At 40.0% G+C, this 19,730-nt stretch overlaps 1 long non-coding RNA gene across 1 annotated transcript in view; it reads left to right on the top strand.

Annotated features, from left to right (window-relative positions):
* The first annotated feature begins 3,975 nt into the window (after window positions 1-3,975).
* LOC131811420 (uncharacterized) overlaps window positions 3,976-19,730 on the top strand; it is a 30,262-nt gene continuing 14,507 nt past the window's right edge. The window contains exon 1 of the long non-coding RNA XR_009345927.1: window positions 3,976-4,041. This is a non-coding gene — a long non-coding RNA (uncharacterized LOC131811420). The remainder of the gene's footprint in view (window positions 4,042-19,730) is intronic.

Raw genomic sequence — 19,730 nt, 5'->3', positions numbered from 1 at the left:
CTTTGCTGTTTTATTAAACTATACCCACATAGAATTTGGATGAAAGCAAACTCTGATTAATAAAAGGAAACCAGTAAAAAAAAAAAAAAAAATCAATTATTTTAAAATCGTAGAGCTAATTCTTCTTAAGGTACTATCTTACCTTAGTAATTATCTTAAATAAATAATGATCCTCTCAACAATGAATGAAAGTACAACCTTCAATGCTTTTAGAGTCTAATGAGTGTATAAGTGCATGAAATGAGAAAATTGAACTAATTTCCTTGTTTGCTTCCAACTCTGACAGCTGTGAGTCCACGGTACTGCCAAATGTAGATAATGTTTCATATCCTCCCTGTTGGGTGAAATTCGTTTTAAGTATCACTAGTAATAATTTCATATAGGATTTGATGCCGAGAGTCCTAGAATTTTGTCCTAGAATTTTTGACTAAAAACAAAATTCTTTTGGAATTTTTTCTTATTACGTAGATACTGTTATATTCATTTTGAAATAGCATATTGATCTGAAACATGGAAGTTTTTAAATATCTATGGTTTGCTTATGGAGCACCTTCCAGCACGAGAGTGGGACGTTGATTGATCCATCACTTGTAAATTCAGTAAGCACTTAAGCCAAGGTGTCACTTTGGGAAATTTTGCCCCTTTTTGGATTGTTCATCCTGTTTTTGTTTGTTTGTAGTTTGCTTGTTTTGTTTTTTATCTTTCTCTGTATTTCCATTTCCTAATTTTTGAAGTTAGGGATTTGCTTGTGTTTTTCCTGGGTTTTCAGGATTTCCCACTATATTTTTCAACTTGGGCTGCCATACCAAGACCCCACAGCCCGAGTGGCTTAAACAATAGACATTTATTTTCTCGCTGCTCTGAAGATCGGACATCCAAGGTCAAGCTGCTGCAGGATTGGTTTCTGGTGAGACCTCTTCCTGGCTTGTAGATGGGCGCCTTCCCCTCTGTTTCCACACTGTGTTTTCTTACCTTTCCCTTTCCAGGAAGAGAGAGAGAAAGAGAGCGAGAGAGAGAGAGACAGTTTGTGTGTGTGTGTGTGTGTGTGTGTGTGTGTGTGTGTGTGTGTGTCTGTGCAAACACTCTGGCATCTCTTTGTTTTCTTGTAAGGACACCATTCCTTTTGGATAAGGGCCTCACCCTTATGACCTCATTTAATCTTATTTACGCCCGAAAGCCCCCATCTCCAAATACAGTCACGGTGAGCGTTAGGGTCTCAACATATGAGTTTTGAGGGACACAATTCAGTCCATAACACCCATCATCGTGCCCTGCTCATGCTCCAAAACATCTTCCGCCTTCATCCTTCCTCAAAATCCAAATGGATTTGTTCCTACTCTTAGGGCTATTCTCTTTGCTCATTAAATGAATGAGTTTTTACTGACGACTGGTAGCCTAAGGTAATATATTTGTATTTAAAAAGGAATCTTCCACAAATGCTACCTTACTGCAAGTTAGGTAAGCATTGCTAAGGTGGCAATCTTAGCCACGCCTAAGTGGAAAACGTAAGGGCTTCTAGAACACTACCATGGATGTCATTCTGTGAGAATGAATTCTCAAACTTCTGGTTGTCAGCGTGCCCATGTTAAAAGTGGAAATTGCAGACAGGACATCTTCAGTTAGTCAGACCTTACTGGCACCTGGACAGTGCCTTCGTTATTTCTAATGCATGATAAGAAATAACTAGTCAAAGATCTTTTCAAGATAGGGGAATCAAAGGATTAAGCATAAACTTTCAAGATCATAGGACAGAAGACGATTCTCTTTTTTTTTTTTTTAAAGATTTTATTTATTTATTTGACAGAGAGAGAGAGATCACAAGTAGGACAGAGAGGCAGGCAGAGAGAAAGGGGGGAAGCAGGCCCCCTCCTGAGCAGAGATCCTGATGCGGGCCTCGATCCCAGGACCCTGAGATCATGACCTGAGCCGAAGGCAGAGGCTTAATCCACTGAGCCACACAGGTGCCCCAGAAGATGATTCTTGACCTAGTCACCCAGATGAAGGGAACTTGAAAAGTTGCAGCCATCCTAATAAGGGATGTTTGTCACTAAAGTATTCATTATAATGGAAGACCTTGAAGGAACTTTCTGGCATCTGGCATCAAAGGATGCTTTGAACTTTTGTTCTTCTTGCTACTGATTTGTCCAGACTGTGTTTGAAATGGTAATTGTCTGGTTTCCTTGCATGTGGTGAACCCTACTAATTCTGTGAGTAGGCTTCCTTAAAAAATAATAACTGGCTTTCAGCTCTGCCTGTGGATTGATTCAGAATATAATTCTGCCTTTGGAAGAGCATTATATGAAGCTTTGAACCCCCAGATTTTTCAAAAGGACTCCCTTTTACCTCAGAGTAAATTCAGAAATACATTCACCATTTGTGAAGCTTTCTTTTTGTTCGACTCAGAAACCGTTTGCCTCATAGGTAACATTGTCTGTGATTCCAGACCAACACAACATAATTTCTCATGAATACAACACACCGGTCACATCTGACTTGGAAGAAAACCATGGTGGCTGTTACTTGCTAGCATCCAGAGAGATCTCTTTGTATACCCCGTGTTTCCATTTGTTGTAAGTAAGCACTTTGCAGGCGCCTGTTCACTCTCATCATTGTCCTGGGGCCCTACAGTTGTTGTCGTGATCTGTGAATCTCATGAGCCAAAGGAAAACAAAAAATTCTTGAGCAAATGGACAATTTCAATGTAATGGATGGATTCTCAGACATTCAGGAAGGGTCTTGGTGAACTGGCTCCAGTCACTGGGAAGATTTTAGGCAGACAATATGAGTGGTTTTGAGAGCTGATTGTGTTGGGCTACAGGTAAGCAAGGGAAGGCTTTCAGAGACTTAGAACACAGGGGATTCTATGTTGCACCACATCCTTAGGGGACCGTCCTAGTTGCCTTAGGAAATTTACTTCAATCATCACAAGAGTATGTTCAGGTTAAGTCCCTATCTTTAATATCGGGAAAGCTCAGATTAATATCTTCCCTGAGAATGTTCCTGTTTGCTGCCTCGGAGTCCATAGGTTGGTGTCACTAATATTCGCCAAGTCTTTCTGCACCAACAGGTCCCTTCTTCCTAATTTTGTGGGTCATAAAAACAAAGAGGACTTTAAGGAATGAAAAGCAGTGTGCCTAGACATCCTTGGTAGCTATCAACTCCTACCATTGTTCTGGAAGATTCTAACGATGTGGCAAGACCAAAGAGAACCTTCCCGTATTATACAGTGTTTACTTGGCTCACACCAGCCTAGAGAGGCTTTGGATCTGATAATGTGTATCTACCTGATTTCCTTTTGTGTTCATTCTAATCCTGGTCCAATGGTTTCATGTGCTGCTGTCTATAAGGGCATTATTATAGAGAAGTAAACTGCTAATCAGTGCAATGCACCATCTGGAAATTTTGAAAACACAAATAAACAAACAAAACCTGGCCTCAAATCTCAAGTTGAGGCATGGGGGGAGCCGTTTGTTTGCATTTCCTAATCTGCTCTCCTGGCACCCTATTCTGCTCTTTTTCCGTGGGAGTTCAACAACAGATATGTGCAGAGCTTATTAATTTGTTGCATTTTTCGGCTCAAATCTTGTCCAGAATTCCCCAGAACCATTAATCTTAAGCTTATCATGAATGTGATAGATACTTCTGGTTGTACGCTTCAATTGTTTTTATCAAAATATGCATTTTCATTATAATGGTAAAATACATTAAATTATCATATTTGTTAGAGGCTTTGCACAGTGTTATTTATTTTTTTTTCAGAAGTAGAAGTCTGTCATTCCTGTTCAGAGCAAGGGGGTTTATTCGGTTTATGTCTAAATAACATTACCTTGGCCCTTGAGTCATGGGTACACCGGTTAGGATGCTCTTGGCTGTTAGTAACAGAAGATCTGATTACAATTGACTTCAACAGTGTGGGTTGATTACTTTTTTACATAACAGAAAGTCCAGAGGTGAATGTTTTTTTTTATTTCTTTTAGGCATTCAATCACGTTATCCAGGACCAGATTTCCTTCAGCCTGTAATCTCTGCCATGCACAGCAGGTCAGTGATGTCGACACTGACGGACAAAGATGACCACAGGGGCTACCCTGATCATGTCCGAATACTTTTGTCTTCAGAGTCAGGGAAGGGGGCCGGGTTCGAAGGAGCAGAGTGGGGAACTGCCTCTTCTCTGCCATGGGGAGTCTTTCATGAAAGAGCCGTCTCATCACTTTCTTTTATGTTTGTTGATCATGCTTGGATCATATTCTCTCCTGAGCTGAATAAAAGCTATGGCGATGAGTATCAGGTATTTGAACTCATCTCTAGAATCTGGCCTTCCTACATGGCTAGGACAGTAGGCCAGCATGGCCTGGCCCTCAGGTGGGCTGGCATCACTCCCGATGTACTCTTTCTCTTCTTTTCCTTTTAAAGATTTTATTTATTTATTTGACACAGAGAGATCACAAGTAGACAGAGAGGCAGACAAGGTGGGGGTGGGGGGGAAGCAGGCTCCCCACTGAGCAGAGAGCCCGATGCAGGGCTTGATCCCAGGACCCTGAGATCATGACCTGAGCTGAAGGCAGAGGCTTAACCCACTGAACCAACCAGGCGCCCCCCATGTGCTGTTTCTCATGGTGGTATGTTCCAGACTGAGATCCAGGCCAGAGACTGGGCCCACCTTCTTTCAAAGGAAAGAAGGGCATGTCTTGAAGAAAAAACTTTTGAGTGACTTTATAGCAAGTTAAGCAAGACCATCCTTATGAAATGTACTTTCTTTATGTGTTCAGTAATTTTAGAGAAGAAATTCAGTTCTCTGAATCTCTGAACGTGCTGTAGGATTTGTCAGTGTTGATTAATGACTACTTTCTCCTTGGGAGCCAAGTGAGGAAGAGTCTTCTAGCAACAAGTTATTTTGGTTTCTTTCTGATTTCTTTTGCTGTTTCTTTATAAAAGTTTCTCAGTCTTTTCCTTCTTGTCTGGCCTTTCAATATTTGTGTTCTCTGGGGTTCACTCTGTTCTCGGCACGCTTCCTGCTCTCGCCGCGCTTCGGCCCTCTCCAATCTCACAGCTATTCTAGTCTCAATGAATTGATGACTTCCAAATCTTATCATCCAGTTTGCAATTTTTATCAAGCAAGCTCCAGATTCCTGTAACCAGTTACTACTGGCTGAACATTGTCACTGGTAATTGTCTCATTGATTCTTTAAGCTCAGATGTCCTGGGCTGTATTTGCCTCTTCTCCTTTGTGCTGACCACCCCCCGTTTGCTTTGCATCTTTTATTCCTGTGTCCTCGGCTCTACCTAGTTATCTCAGCGCTCTTTCATTCTTCACATAGAATCCCTCCCCAAGCCCCGATTGTGCCTCCGGATATTTCTGCAATCAGCATCCTTCTGTCCATGTCGGTGACACAGCCCGAGATCATCCACTTCTTGTGTTTCCCCTTGATTTTTCACTCAACGAGCCCTTTAGGCTGCTGCCACCTTCCCATCCAGCCCACACTTTCCTGCTGCCGTCCAAAGTCAAACTAATTCCATTGAAATTCATATCCGATTAAGAGATTTCCCTTCCTTGAAATTCTCTGACGGCATTACAGAAACTTCAGGACAAATATCCAGACTCGTAGCACATTAGCACGAGACCTTCGATGACCTTTAACATTTTTTGGTTCGCAGATCTCTTCAGGTTTCCGAGGCAGGGTATGAAATGGCTCTCTGCCCGCTGTGTCAAAGCACCTCTGGTGACAAATGTTGATTTTCTGTTCACACGCCTGTCTTTGCATATTTCTGTAGGATCTTTGAAAACATGGTCTAGTCCTTTGGAGCTGCGGTACCTAATGTGTCTGACACATAGTGGCCATTTCAAAGTATTTGCTGCTTGAGGGGGTATAGCTCAGTGGTAGAGCATTTGACTGCAAAGTATTTGCTGATTGAATAATGTCTGTCCTCTTTCAGTGTCTATGTTAATGGTCAATGTATACGATTTTAATATACACACTCTTAATATATACAATCTTAATATATAGGTTACTTTAGAGACAATGTCGGTATCTTTATTTCAGTGGTCCCCTATTGTCATCTTATAATAGGGATTTTCATTATCTTATTTTCTCCTTCAGTGAAAATATGAGCATCTGAAAGGATTGCAGCCTGACCATCAGACTCAAAATTTCTATTACCAATCTATCCAAATGGAGCAATAATGACTAGGTATTGGCATAGGAAGTACCCAGAGGAGGATCATTAATGTTCTCCGCGCTTGATAACGCTCCATGAAAGGGAGTCACTTCACCTCCATCCTGATTCTCTGTCTTTAAGACACGGAAGTATGGAAGGAAGCGTGCTGGTTTCCCTTTATCATCCTCTTAAAGCATTTTCTGTATAAACACATCTCCAGAAGTCCCTCTCTCTCGACAATACATTCATTGATTATACATTTCACTCCATGAAGTCAGCGATTTAAATCATTTTAAGCTATCAGGGAAATTACACTGACAAATTTCCCTAACATTCAGTATCAAGTTGCACTAGATACTTATGTAAAAATAACCTGAATTCTATCCTGAGGACATCCTGTATAAACTCTCAAGTGGCAAATACAGATTTAAAGAAGATTGTAAATCCACTGCATTTAAATAATTACATGGAAATGTGCACATTGAATATGACAGAATAAAAAAAAAAACCACGAATGGATGGATAGTCACAAGTGAATAGGGAGATGCAGAGGGCTTTTCTTTCTTGTGTCGGTAATGGCTATAATTTACCATGCATATTGATTTACACTAATAAGATAGGTACATTTCTTTTATGTATGGGCCCATGATCTGGTTTTTAAAAAATGACACATGAATGACTATATGAAATTAAAAAGGGCATACCCGCTGGAGCTTGAGTTCCTGGATCCAAATTCCAATTCTGCAGTTTGCTAGGGGCGTGAGTCTGGGCAAGCCATTTGGTCTTTCTGCATCCTGCTTTCCTTTTAAATGGTACTTTCACAACAATAATGATACTTATCTGAAAGGACTAACATGAGGGTTCAATGAGTCACACTTGTCAAGTTCTTATGCCTGTGTGTGGCGGCACGAGAGTGGGTAGACACGAGAAGGGGAGGATGACCCTCATTGAGCAGGACATCAAATGCTCATTGAACACAGTCAAGAATGCCCGCACTGTGCACCTACTTACTGTGCCCTGTCATTCCATTCCAACAGACGTGTTTCCATTAGTTTTTTTCTTTGTTTTTTAACTTGCATTGGACAGATGAGGACACTGATGTTTAGTAGTTAAATGACTTTTGTCCCAGCTTAGCAAATGGCTGAACTGCAATCTGATCCACTGTCCCCTACTAGGATGGTGAGGAATTTGCATAAGAAAACAGTCCATTTCAACATCGGAAATTGAAAGGCTTTTTATTTTGAAAAATAAGGTAATCCAGTAGTCCCTAAAAATGACTAATGGTAAAAGCAAAAAAAAAAAAAAAAAAAAAAAGACTAATGGTGGAAGACATTTTTTATGTTTTTAAAGATTTTATTTATTTATTTTAGAGAGAGAGAGGGAATGAGAGAAAGAGAGAGCATGAGAGGAGAGAGGTCAGTAGGAGAAGCAGACTCCCTGCTGAGCAGGGAGCCTGATGTGGGACTCGATCCTGGGACTCCAGAATCCTGACATGAATCAAAGGGAATTGCTTAACCCACTGAGCCACCCAGGACCTGGAAATTTTTTTTTTTAGAAATCATGGTAAGGTGGTAAGAGTGATACTTATTTGTGCTCAAGTGTACTTTCTCTGTTTTTGCCTGCCCTGATCGATACTAACTGCTCAGTATGATGCAACATACTTAAAAGTGTAATTGCAAAGCTCTCTTTCACTTTGCAGCCAGCAAATACTCAGTTTTCTGGGTCTAATAGAAGAAACGGAAGGGCTGACTGTGGGGCATTTCCAGCTGGAGTGACCTTTACTAGACCTGCCTGTACAATAGAAGAATGAGTAATTATTCCTCAATTTAAGATAGCAGAGAAAGAGTGAAAGATATAGTTTAAAGTTTAATTTCTTATTTAAATTTTGTACTAAGTGTATCTTTAATATTTGCTTCCTATCTTCACATAAAGAAAAGTCACTCATAATGACTATGTCTCTAATGGGAAGAACAGTTCCACATGACAAGCACCGTGGAGGGCTTAGTCCTGCCCTCGTTCTGTGTGGGTTCTGCCCATAGCCTCAGTGCTTTATGCTTTATTCTTACACCTCTACATTCCGCCTTCTGTGAGGGTCTGCTGTGTGCTGAGTCTGGGCTGTGTGGGCTGAGGAGAACATGGCGAGCCGTGTAGACTGCCTTGCGTTGAACTTACGGTATAATGAGGAAGAGTAGTTAACAGGTAAAATAATACACGTTCAGTCTAAATCGTTTGCTTTTCAGTTAATGATGTCACAATTTCCTGCTGGAATGGGTGAATACTTGCTTTATCTTCCTGAAGAGTCTACTTGAGTTCTGTTCCCAGAATTAAGGGCTATCTCAAAGGTAAATTTAATTCTTTCTCTGAGAAAAGCTACATTACAGTCTCAAGGTGTCATTTATCTGGGTTTCCCTCCAAGGCCTGAGGTCTTGTGAAGGCACCCCCCCCCCCCCAAAAAGACATGGGCTCATTTTGCTCTCTGTTGCTATCTTGTTTGACAGACGTTGTTTGCTCTTTGCAATCCCTCAACAGGACTCCATTCTTTTTACTTTTTTATATTTATATTCATGCTGCTTCACCCTTCTTGTGTCCTGTCCTTTCTAAAGGCACCATATGCTTTGCTGTTTTCCACCCGAGCCAAATTGTGGCTCAAGGGAATGGCTACCTTCATGCTTTTCATACCAACTCACTCTCCTTTGCTGTGCTTGCAGCCAGGGCAGGTCCAGCATGAGGGGCCCCAGAGTTAGCTGGCAGGGTGACAGCAGGGGCAGACTTCTTGGCAGAATAGAACTGTCTGTCAGCCATTCCCCTGGGGACAGCAGCAGTGGCCACAAAACCGTGGGGATGACTGAGTCCCATTTTTGGGATATGAAGCAGATGCACAATATCATGGAGTTTTTTCTGTCCTTACCTTATTTTTTTTTTTAAGGATTTTATTTATTTATTTGACAGACAGAGATCACAGTAGGCAGACAGAGGGAGAGGAGGAAGCAGGCTCCCCGCTGAGCAGAGAGCTGGATGCGGAGCTCGATCCCAGGATCCTGGGATCATGACCTGAGCTGAGGCAGAAACTTTAGCCCACTGAGCCTCTTAGGCACCCCTCTCATTACCTTATTTATCATTACCTCTTGTTACCTTAGTTATGGTGCCTATATGTGCTAGATGTAACAATCCCCATTTATTTCTCTTCCTCCAAGCCAGACGTATCATTGAGGGCAGTATTTTCCCAAAATATCTGACCAGGGAGCCCTTTGTAAATTACAATAAATCAAGAAAACCCATAGGAGTTACTAAGGCACACTTGAAATGAGGTTAAAGACCAAGAAATATTAAATATTACAACTACATATTGTAATTTGGGGGAAAAAAGGCACGCATTTACTAAAGGTCATCATACAAATGCCTTGCAAAATGTAGGATCTGTGGTGTTATTTGTGAGTTAATATTCAGATCAAACATTCAGCTCATGCAATTTTCAGGCATGCGTTTATATGCCAAAAGACTTCCCCAAAAAAGAAGCACTGAGTACAGGTGTCTCCTAATTGTCCTCTATATACATGACTAGTATTTTTTAGCATATATATTTACATATACTTGTAAACAGATACATTTAAAATAATACAAATAATATTCCTAGCCTTAACTTTTTAAAGACATTTTTATTGTTTAAATAGAACATCTGTTTTTCATGAAACATACCTTGCACTATACTAATCTAAGGAAATGAGCAGTTGTATTTATGTTTTTTTCTTGTCTTCAGGATGTCAGTTTACCTTATAAAATGAAAATTATATTTTTGGGTATAATTTTGAAAAACTACTTGGCCCAAGTTCTAGGCATGGCTCTGCCAGAGATCAGCGATGAAAGTCTATGGGTCATGTCAATGAACTTACCTGCCTTTCCCTGTCTCCTTCCTGAGATAAATTTCCCTAGCAGTGTTTCTTGCTCAAATAGGCAGTTCCAGGCTATTCTTTGCCCAAGAAGTCTTACTGAATGGACCAGATATGGCCTTGTGACCTCGCAGTGGCCTGGAATGGAATGGTCTACCTCTTATGTGTGGTCCCACGTAGAAGAGATGAGGTATTCCTCAACCTATCAGCTCCCAATTTTGATAATGCTAATCAGAATTGTGGAGAGATTTTTTTCCACTGGTGGTAGATCAGAAAGCAGCCAACATACAGAATGCAGCCTACCAAGTATGATATTTGGAGTAAATTTTCATTGACTTCCTCTTAGGAATATTGCCTTTGAATTCTATTTTTTTTTTTTTTTAACACAGATCGAATAGTTCCTATTTCTATATCTTCTCATTGCTAGTTTGATTCTTTTTAGAGCTTTTTCTCAATGCCTATTAGTTTGCCCGGGGTATTTTGTATGTTGAGGTTATTTTAAGGAAGTCAATTTTTATATTCAGTATAAAGTTATTGGATTAAAAAAAAGCATAAAACTGGAAAGACTTTCAATTTTCTAACTTATTTGTTATGAAATGAGAACCAATACTCCAAACAAACACTGTGGTTATTCTTCTGTTTTTCTAGCGTATTAGTCAACTCAGGCTGCTGTAACAAAATACCACAGGCCAGGTATTTCAAACAACAGAAGTGGATTTTTTTTCACATAGTTCTGGAGCCTCCAAATTCAAGATTAACATCCAGTGGAGTCAGTTTCTGGTGAGAGCTCTCTTTCTGGGTAGCAAGATCTCTGCCTTCTTGGTGTGTCCTCATATGCTGGAGAGAGGGAGAGAGAAAGGGTAGAAGAGGAGGAGGAAAGAAATCTATCTTATTCTTCGACCAGAGCCCCACCCTTATGACCTCTTTTAGCCTTAATTACTTCCTAGAGACCCTGTCTCCAAAAACAGTCGCCTGGGGGATTGGGCTGCAAAAATGAATCTGGAGGAAGGTGACACAATTTAGTCCATAACAACCACTAACATTCCTTCTTGATTCAAAAACATTTCAGAAAGCTACTTTTTAGACCTATTTTTTGGAGTAATTGATATTTAAAAGAAATTGAGACCATCCATCAAACATTCCTTTCTCACTGACCCTTAAAAAGGCCTCTCTGCCATTATGTAATTCCCTTGAGAGAAGGGACCTGAAGGAGGATAAGAAAAATAATCAAAGAAACAAATCAAGCATCGATTTAAAAGAAGAGCTTTCTATCAGCCTCTTTTCCTTCCTTTTTTTTTTTTAAACCCAAGAATGACTGATTCACATTTCGCCTGCCCTAATGCTATTTTATTGAGTTTCCAACTGCCAAGTCATGTCTGAGCTGTCGATCTAAGTTTCAAACTTTTAGAGAAAGAAGTGTTCCATATTGAGTCATTTCTGCTTGTTTAATTTCATGTAAAGAAATTGCCTTCAAACCTCTGGGGATGAGGGTATCTGGCTTGGAGGGCCCAGACCCCTTGGCTTAACTTTCTACCATGTTGTCCTTTAAAGTACCTGAATGTTGGAAAATAATCTCACCGCAGCACCAAGAACTCCTGTTAAGAATTGAGCAGATGGGGCGCCTGGGTGACTCAGTGGGTTAAAGCCTCTGCCTTTGGCTTGGGTCATGATCCCAGGGTCCTGGGATCGAGCTCTGCATCGGTCTCTTTGCTCAGCAGGGAGCCTGCTTCCCTTCCTCTCTCTCTGCCTACTTGTGATCTCTGTCTGTCAAATTAATAAATAAAAAATCTTAAAAAAAAAAAAAAGAGAATTGAGCAGATGGGGGTTCTGATAGGGGTTTTAATGGCACAGAAAACAGAAGAATAAGAAACAGCTTTGGCCTGTTTCCTAAAGCTGTAGGTCCCGAATGGAGTGGGTACAGCCTGGATGCTCTCTGTGTCACTCTGTGCTGGGGGACTAGAAAAGTCAGAAAGATGCATTGATACATTGTTAGCAGTGGTTCCTAAACCTTTGAACTTTGGAACACAGATTTATGGGCCCTGCTTCCAGAGTTTCTGGTCCAGTGGGATGAAGCCTGAGAATCGGCATCTCACCTGGTCCCTGATAACATGACATTACTGGTTTGGGGGCTAAGTTTTACAAACCACGGTCTTACAGGGCTCCTCTCTGTGGCAGCTGAGCTGAAACTAAGGGAAATTAGAGAGTGGCCCCAGGCCAGTGGTTCCCTGCTTTGGCTGTTAGATCTCTTGGGGGAACATTTAAATACAGTGATGTTAGAATCTCTGAGATGTGCGTGGGTATTTTTTAGGGCTCCCCAGTCTTTTCGGTGTACGCACAGATTTGAGACCCTTTGTCATGTCCTAATCAGGCATTCCAGATTAACAGAATTAGTAGTGCCTGGACAAGCCCCTGAAAGGCAGACAAGGAGAGACTTAGTGACAAACTCTCTCAAGGTAACTTTTAATCAGGGTTTTGAGTAGGCGTAATCACGGGTCTCACTTTTGTCCTCCAATTTGGAAACCAATGACCATGTTTTCACCCTATACAAAGTTGGTGGGAAGTTCTTCCTGCTTAGAGTCCAAGGATGGGAACACTTCTACGTGGAAACCCAATCTTTCAAAGGTCTTTTATTTATAGGGAATGTACTAGGCACTTTAAATTGCAGAATGTATCCTCCAGCATCAGAACTGGGAGGTGAACTTGTCTGCGAGCAGTATAATTTGTGAACTCTTTGCTGTATCCTAACACTAAGCCTGGGTAAATTGCATTCTGCTCAAGGACGAATCAACTGAGAAAATCAGATAGAAAGCTCATAAAACTGTCTGCAGCCGAAGAGAAGAGCATAACTGGAAGTATTCAAGAGAACATCCTTCCTAGCAAATAGGATTACTACATGGTGAGAAAACAACAAAAACAACAACCCACAAACATTGAAAATACCTGCCTGAGAGCCCAGTTTGTTTTAGTGGAATGTTATTTGTAATCATAACTAGGCCAAGATAAATAGAGACTAGTTTGTGATAAGAAAGGGGCAAGAATCTAACAGTCCCAGAAGCGATAGAAGGAAAAACCTGGTATCAGAGGAAATGAAATGATTAACACTGTATTTTTATCTGTATTTTAAAAATGGGAACATACACATATACACACAAAAATAAAAAAAGGAAAATAAAAGCTAGTTTAGGGTTCTGTGGGTTTTTTTTTTTTAAATACCGAGAAAGATCATTTCTCCGTAAATAAAAATAGGAATCAAGAATCGTATGTAACCAATGATAAGAGTTTGATGCCCCATCAAATATCTTGAGGAAGATTCATTTTTAATTATAATCTGTAAATATTGAACTTGGTGTATCTTCCACTGTCACATCTTAGAGAAGCATGTTTGGATGCACGGAACCTCATGGGAGATGCTGTGGTTGGTGAGCACTTCCTAAGCAGGACACCTGTCTTGGTCCCTGCGTGCATATCTACCCCATTGGCAGGATAACTGGGAAAATTCCAGCTTCCCTGCACCTCACTAGACTGGGAAATCTAGACATAGAACCAGTCCTAAGCTAGCAGCTACCTGCTTTGAGCCCTAAATCCTAACCTGGTCCCTCTTAGCTTTTGTGAGATCCTAGAGAAACAAGTGTTTCCGAAATGACCCAGTTAAATAAATAATGACCCCAAACAATTCTGAAGGGGAGAGAAAATGTTTAGTTAGGGATAGCTATGCAATTCTGGTCTGTCCCATTAAAAGGAGGGGCCTTTGCTACCCTGATGGAGTAAAAGAAGTCATCAAAGAGAAGAGCCCTAGGGTCTTAGTGTTGGTGAATTACACACATGTAAGTCTATAGCCTCTTGTGTTAGTGATCAGTGGGGTGGCCCTGGGGCCCCAACAGTCGTGTCTCAACTGGATGTGCTGCCACTGATGGAGAAGGAGGCACTGATGTTCCCTGGATGATGGTACATAACATTGCACCCCACTGAACCCATGGTGAATTTGGAGAGTTCAAGCATTTGAAGGATCATGGAGTTTGAAGACCTGCCACACATGGTAGAGGCTTTTGGAGTAGCTCTATGTGGAGGCCCCTTCACTGCCCACCATTATCTGCTCTGTTTCCTCTCATCCTCCTACCCCGCCTTCCAAGTACCGATTCATCCCCATTCTTTGGAACACTCAGCCATCTGAGAGAGTACCCATCCAATCTTCCTATCTCATGCCTTACAAGCTCTGTTATCTCTGGCTAGGAGAGGACATGAGGAAAGAAAAGGTTTTCTTTTCATCAGGACTCTCCCATCAGAGCCGGTGAGCTCATGCATCCTGATGGGGAAGATCTCAAACGTCTCAATTCCATTTAGATTCCCTCCTCAGGGATGGCATCAGAAACCGCTCCCTGTGATTGAGTCAAACATGACTTACCAACTTTAGCTTATTAGGCACCTTTTGTTTTCAACTGACAACAGTCAGGCCTGGAAGAAAGAGAAACAAGGCAGCCCCGGCTGTCTACTTGACAGGAACTGCTAGATTGTCTCACCCAGGTACTTCCCCTGAATATGTGGATTCTAGCCATTTTCCTCATTTTTGTGTCACCCCTCTGAGGTTTCACATCTAAGGAGAGAATGTTCAAATGGCTGAACCTGAGTCCTGTGCTAACACTGGACCAGGACAGCAAAAGGAAGGATCTGGCGGGAGAGATCTCTGAGGTCCCATTAGTCTTAAGTGGCAGCTCGGGACTCTTTACCTGTACAATCTTACCAAGCCTTTGTGTGACAAAAAAGGCTGCATTTTCCATATAGAGTGTAAAGGGCCTTCCAGAAGGAGTAGTAGATGCTGAGTGGCCCTAAAATGACAATTGATTTCTAGAAGAAGAGTTAATTTTCTCCCCAAAACAACACAGCTCATGTTCATCTGAGAAAAAGCATATTCCTTTTATAATATAATATAGACCCTATTTCTTGCAAAATTACAAGTTCTTTATTGTGTTAAAAGAAGATTTTGCCTTCTTGGGTCCTTTTTCATCCTAGAGAGCTCTTTATAATCTTTTTATTATCATTTCAAATCTATACAGAATTTCTCAGCTCCTGATCCTTTGATGTTCTCGAGTAGGGAGAGAAGACAGAAAAAAGGATGGGGGAGGGGGCAGCAACCTCCTTTGACCCCAGAGTGAGGTAATGTCCTATGTGTGAACTGTTCATGTCAATGATGTCCTTTTATTGCCCACAGAGATTTATTTATCCATTTCTCAGCCATCTCAAAAGTTTTCTTCCCTAAGAAATCCAGTAGCACTCTATCTTTACTAATAGTTTTCCTACTAATTTTCAAATGATTTTACTATCACACTTGTTAATACTTAGAACCACAGTCAGTCTGATGAGTAAGGACAATCAAATAATGATCAACCTTCTAGGAGACCAGGACTCATCAGTTTAAGTGCAAAAGAGTAATCACATAATTTATTGTATAAATCAGAACAATTTTAAAAGTGAAAGAGAACACATTAAAAATTAAATTATGCCCATAGTTTTTAACTGGGATTCCACACAAAATTTTGAAAGACTTCTACTTCTTTTTTTGATTTCTGGCTCTATAACTTCCAAGGAGGTTAAGACAATTTGTGATATCCTTCCTAAAAGCACAAGTCCATTCAGTTTCTATTGCATGTTGAATCTTGTCAGATCCAATTTTATTCCTGTATTTTTAGTTCCCATCTGTAGCTCCCTGTCATTTTAATTTTCCATCTCCATGTTAGTGGAGAGGCAAGTGCACTGAAATGTGAATCAGAAAACATGAATGCATTTAACTGTGTGAACTTGTCCAATCATGTAACCTTGCTAGCCTCAATTTTCTCATTTGTTGAAAGAGATGTCAGTAATTGCTTACCCTACCTAGCTATTTATTTATTTATTTATTTATTTATTTACAGATTTTATTTATTTATTTGACAGAGAAAGATCACAGTAGGCAGAGAAGCAGGCAGAGAGAGAGAAGGGGAGAAAAGCAGGCTCCCTGCTGAGCAGAGAGCCCATTGTGGGACTCAATCCCAGGACCCTGAGATCATGACCTGAGCCTAAGGCAGAAGCTTAACCCACTGAACCACCCAGGTGCCCTCCTACCTAAAGCTATTTAAAAGAATAACAAAATGTTGGGGGCACCTGGGTCACTCAGTTGGTTAATTATCCGATTCTTGATCTCAGCTTAGGTCTTGATCCCAGGGTTGTGAGCTCAACCCCCCCTTGGGACTTTAACTAATTAAATAAATAAATGAAAAACACAAGACAAAATAAAAATCATAATATGATTTCTATTATAATCATGTCATATACCATAGTAAGTAATGCTTCAACACTTAGCGTGTTTTAGGCAGAGGTGATAATTAACTATGTGTTAAAGTTATCAAACTCCTGTACTGATTGGTAAAAGCCACTGTTACTCACCACCATGGCCTTTTCCCTTCCCAGGATTCTGGACCACTTTTCTAGTTCAGCAACAACAACAACAACAAAAGCAATGCATGGGATATTGGCAGACCTAGTGTCCCATTCAAATATTACATTCTGGTTGGTTAGCAACTAGACAATTCAGGCTCCCAGAGTTCTGTATTTGAGGCGCCTTCATTGGTTCTCCCATCCCTCTCTTCTCAGAGGGCTGGCCAAGATCTTTCACATGCACTTGAACTGTCCTTGGATGGCCCTGTGCCATGGTGGTGTGGCTGGCACTCAGAGTTGTAGCTATTTGCCTCTGGCCAAAGATTTCCCTCTTATGGTTTTATGTGAGAACATCAACCATCATGGCTTTGGGGTTGTGGGAGCCTGTAGGAGAAACAGGCACTGGTGGGAAGGCAATTGTGGGGTCTACCTCAGACAATGACCAGGTGCTACTCGCTCTGTTGGCACAGTATGTATCCCTGTAACAAGATGGAGAATGGGGATGGGTGGGGCCTTTGGCGGCCACTTAGGAATAGGGAATATCAGGGTATGGACGTGCTTTCCACGCTCCCTTTTATTTTTAGTTCCATTTAATGGTACAAATCTTTTAAAACACACTGAATGTCCACTTATGATGACATTGAATATTAACTTTAGTAATTAATATCAAATGGATCATTCCCCTGAAAATATTTAAGGGTTATATAAAACAGAGTTATTATTTGTTGCCAGTAGTAGGGGTTACTAGCTTATAAAGCAATCATTTAATTCTTTCAGTTAGTGTTTAAATAAACTTTCATTCATTTTTATGGGGACAAAGGAGTTATTAAAATTTCAACTTACCTGTTTTTGTTAGAGCACTCTCTTAAACATCTCAAGCATGTTTGTAAAATTAAAATCTATTGTTTTTTTTCACATCCACAATACATTTGCTATTAGTGGAAAAGGGGTTTCAGAATATGAGGATAGGTATCTTAGAAAGTATAGTTACTGCCATTGAAAATGAATTGCGATAACAAGAAAAATATGCCAGTACTAGCGTTTTTACCACCACTTACTAGTTATTTGATTAGTGAACGATGTGACTAGAAAATAATCATACTAGTATTATTATAGTTTAGCTCTAACACCTATAATTAGATCACATTGTCATGGTAACTGGAAAGAAAGTCTTAAATAATGGTGAATGTTCTATTTAAAATTCTATATCTAATATTCTTTTGTCCAACAAGGTGTGTAACAGGCTGTTAGCTTTAAGATGAACAAATAAATCACCAGTATAGCATAGAGTCTAAAAGAAATATCTCCATCAAAGAAATATATTATCCCAATTTTAAATATGTAGTTTGTGTCGAAAAATTCTTCACAGAGCAGATAAATAAGGTCACTGTGATTGCTTTTACAAAGAAATATTTTACTGCTAAAATGTATTATTATTCCAATGACATAAATACCAATGGATTGTCTTTTACATACTATGTTCAATTTCAATGCGATGGTCTCATATGATTTTCAGTGTGGAAAATGGAATCAATGGTCACATATTTGTTTATGAATTTTTCTTTATATTTGGTAATATGAATGATGAAAATTATGGCAGCCCAATGTGGAATTAATTTATGCATATTGCGATAACATTGTTGCCAGTAGTAGGGGTTACTAGCTTATAAAGCAATCATTTAATTCGTTCAGTTAGTGTTTAAATAAACTTTCATTCATTCATATTCCCTGGATATTCCAACATATCTCACAATCTGAATTAGCTACCAAAAGATACTTCACTGCATCAAATAGAGTATACATTAAAATATAGTACAGGTTGCTATGTGCTTCCTTTATTATTCCAAATTTCAAGTGTCTAAATATTACATGCAAAATAATGAATTTGGGCCCTCTATACCATATCCAAAAATTAACTCTAAATGAATCAAAGCCCTAAATATTAGAGCCAAAACTATAAAACTCCTAGAGGAAAACACACAGGAGTAAATATTAATAAAAGACCACTGGGTTTGGCAATGGTTTTTAACTATGACACCAAAAGTGCAAGCAACCAAATGGAAAAAAAATAAATAAACTGGACCTCATCAAATTTAAAAAAGTTTGTGTTGAAGGACACTATCAAGAAAGTGAAAAAGCAATCTGTGGAATGGGAAAAAATATTTTCAAATCATACATCTGATGAGGGTCTGGCACCCAAACTATACAAAGAAGTTCTACAATTCAACAACAAAAAGATAATCTAATTAAAAAATGGGTTGAGAGCTTGAATAGACATTTCTTGGAAGAGCATGTAAAATGGTCAACAGGCACATGAAAAGACATGCAACATCATCAGTCATAGGCAAATTAAAACCATAGTGAGATACCACCTTATTCCTCTAGGGATGGCTGTCACCAAAAAAGGGGAAGTAAGTAGCAAGGATATAGAGAAATTGGAGTTAGAACAACTGTGCATAAATGAGGGAAATGTTAAATGGCACAGCCATGGTAGAAAATGTTTTGGTGGTTCCTCCAAAGACTAAACATAGAATTACCATAAAACCCAGAAATTCTACATCTAGGTACATGCCCCAAAGAACTGAAAGCAGGTGTTCAAAACAAAAACTTGTGGTGCTCCTGGGTGGCTCAGTCGGTTAAGCTCCTGCCTTCAGCTCAGCTCATGATCCCAGAGTCCTGGGATCCAGTCCCAGGTCTGGCTCCCTGCTTCAGAGCCTCCTTACCCCTCTGCCTGCTGCTCCCCCTGCTTGTGCTCATTCTCTCTCTCAGACAAATAAATAAACAAAAGATTAAGACAAAACAAAAACAAAAACTTGTATATGAATGTTTATAGTGGCACTAAATTACAACAGCTAAAAGGCATCCTTCACCCAGCTCCGCCATAATCTAAAACAATGTTTAAGTGACCAAGTTAAAAAATATGAAATTTGAGTTGCAGCCCCCCAGAATCTCTGATCTAATTTTTGTACAAAATTTGCTGATAAATCTCAATTATTCAGTCTTTGCTTATTTAATATATTGGTTAGTCCAGATTTTTAGCAAATGAAAAAGGATCTGGGATCCATTGACATGTATATGAAAAAATTATTAAACCTTCATGAAATGGAACCCCAGAAGTTCAGATAATGATGTTCCACTTTGTAAAAACTTCTTCTTGATGAATTATATGTAGTCATGATCTCCACCACATTTTCTTGTGAGTTTCTTAAGAATTTCAGGAGGGCCCCTGGGTGGCTCAGTGGGTTAGGCCGCTGCCTTGGGCTCAGGTCATGATCTCAG

The sequence above is a fragment of the Mustela lutreola genome, chromosome 11 (genome assembly GCF_030435805.1).
Source record: "Mustela lutreola isolate mMusLut2 chromosome 11, mMusLut2.pri, whole genome shotgun sequence".
NCBI lineage: Eukaryota > Metazoa > Chordata > Mammalia > Carnivora > Mustelidae > Mustela > Mustela lutreola.
This window is presented reverse-complemented; position numbering and strand designations above follow the sequence as displayed.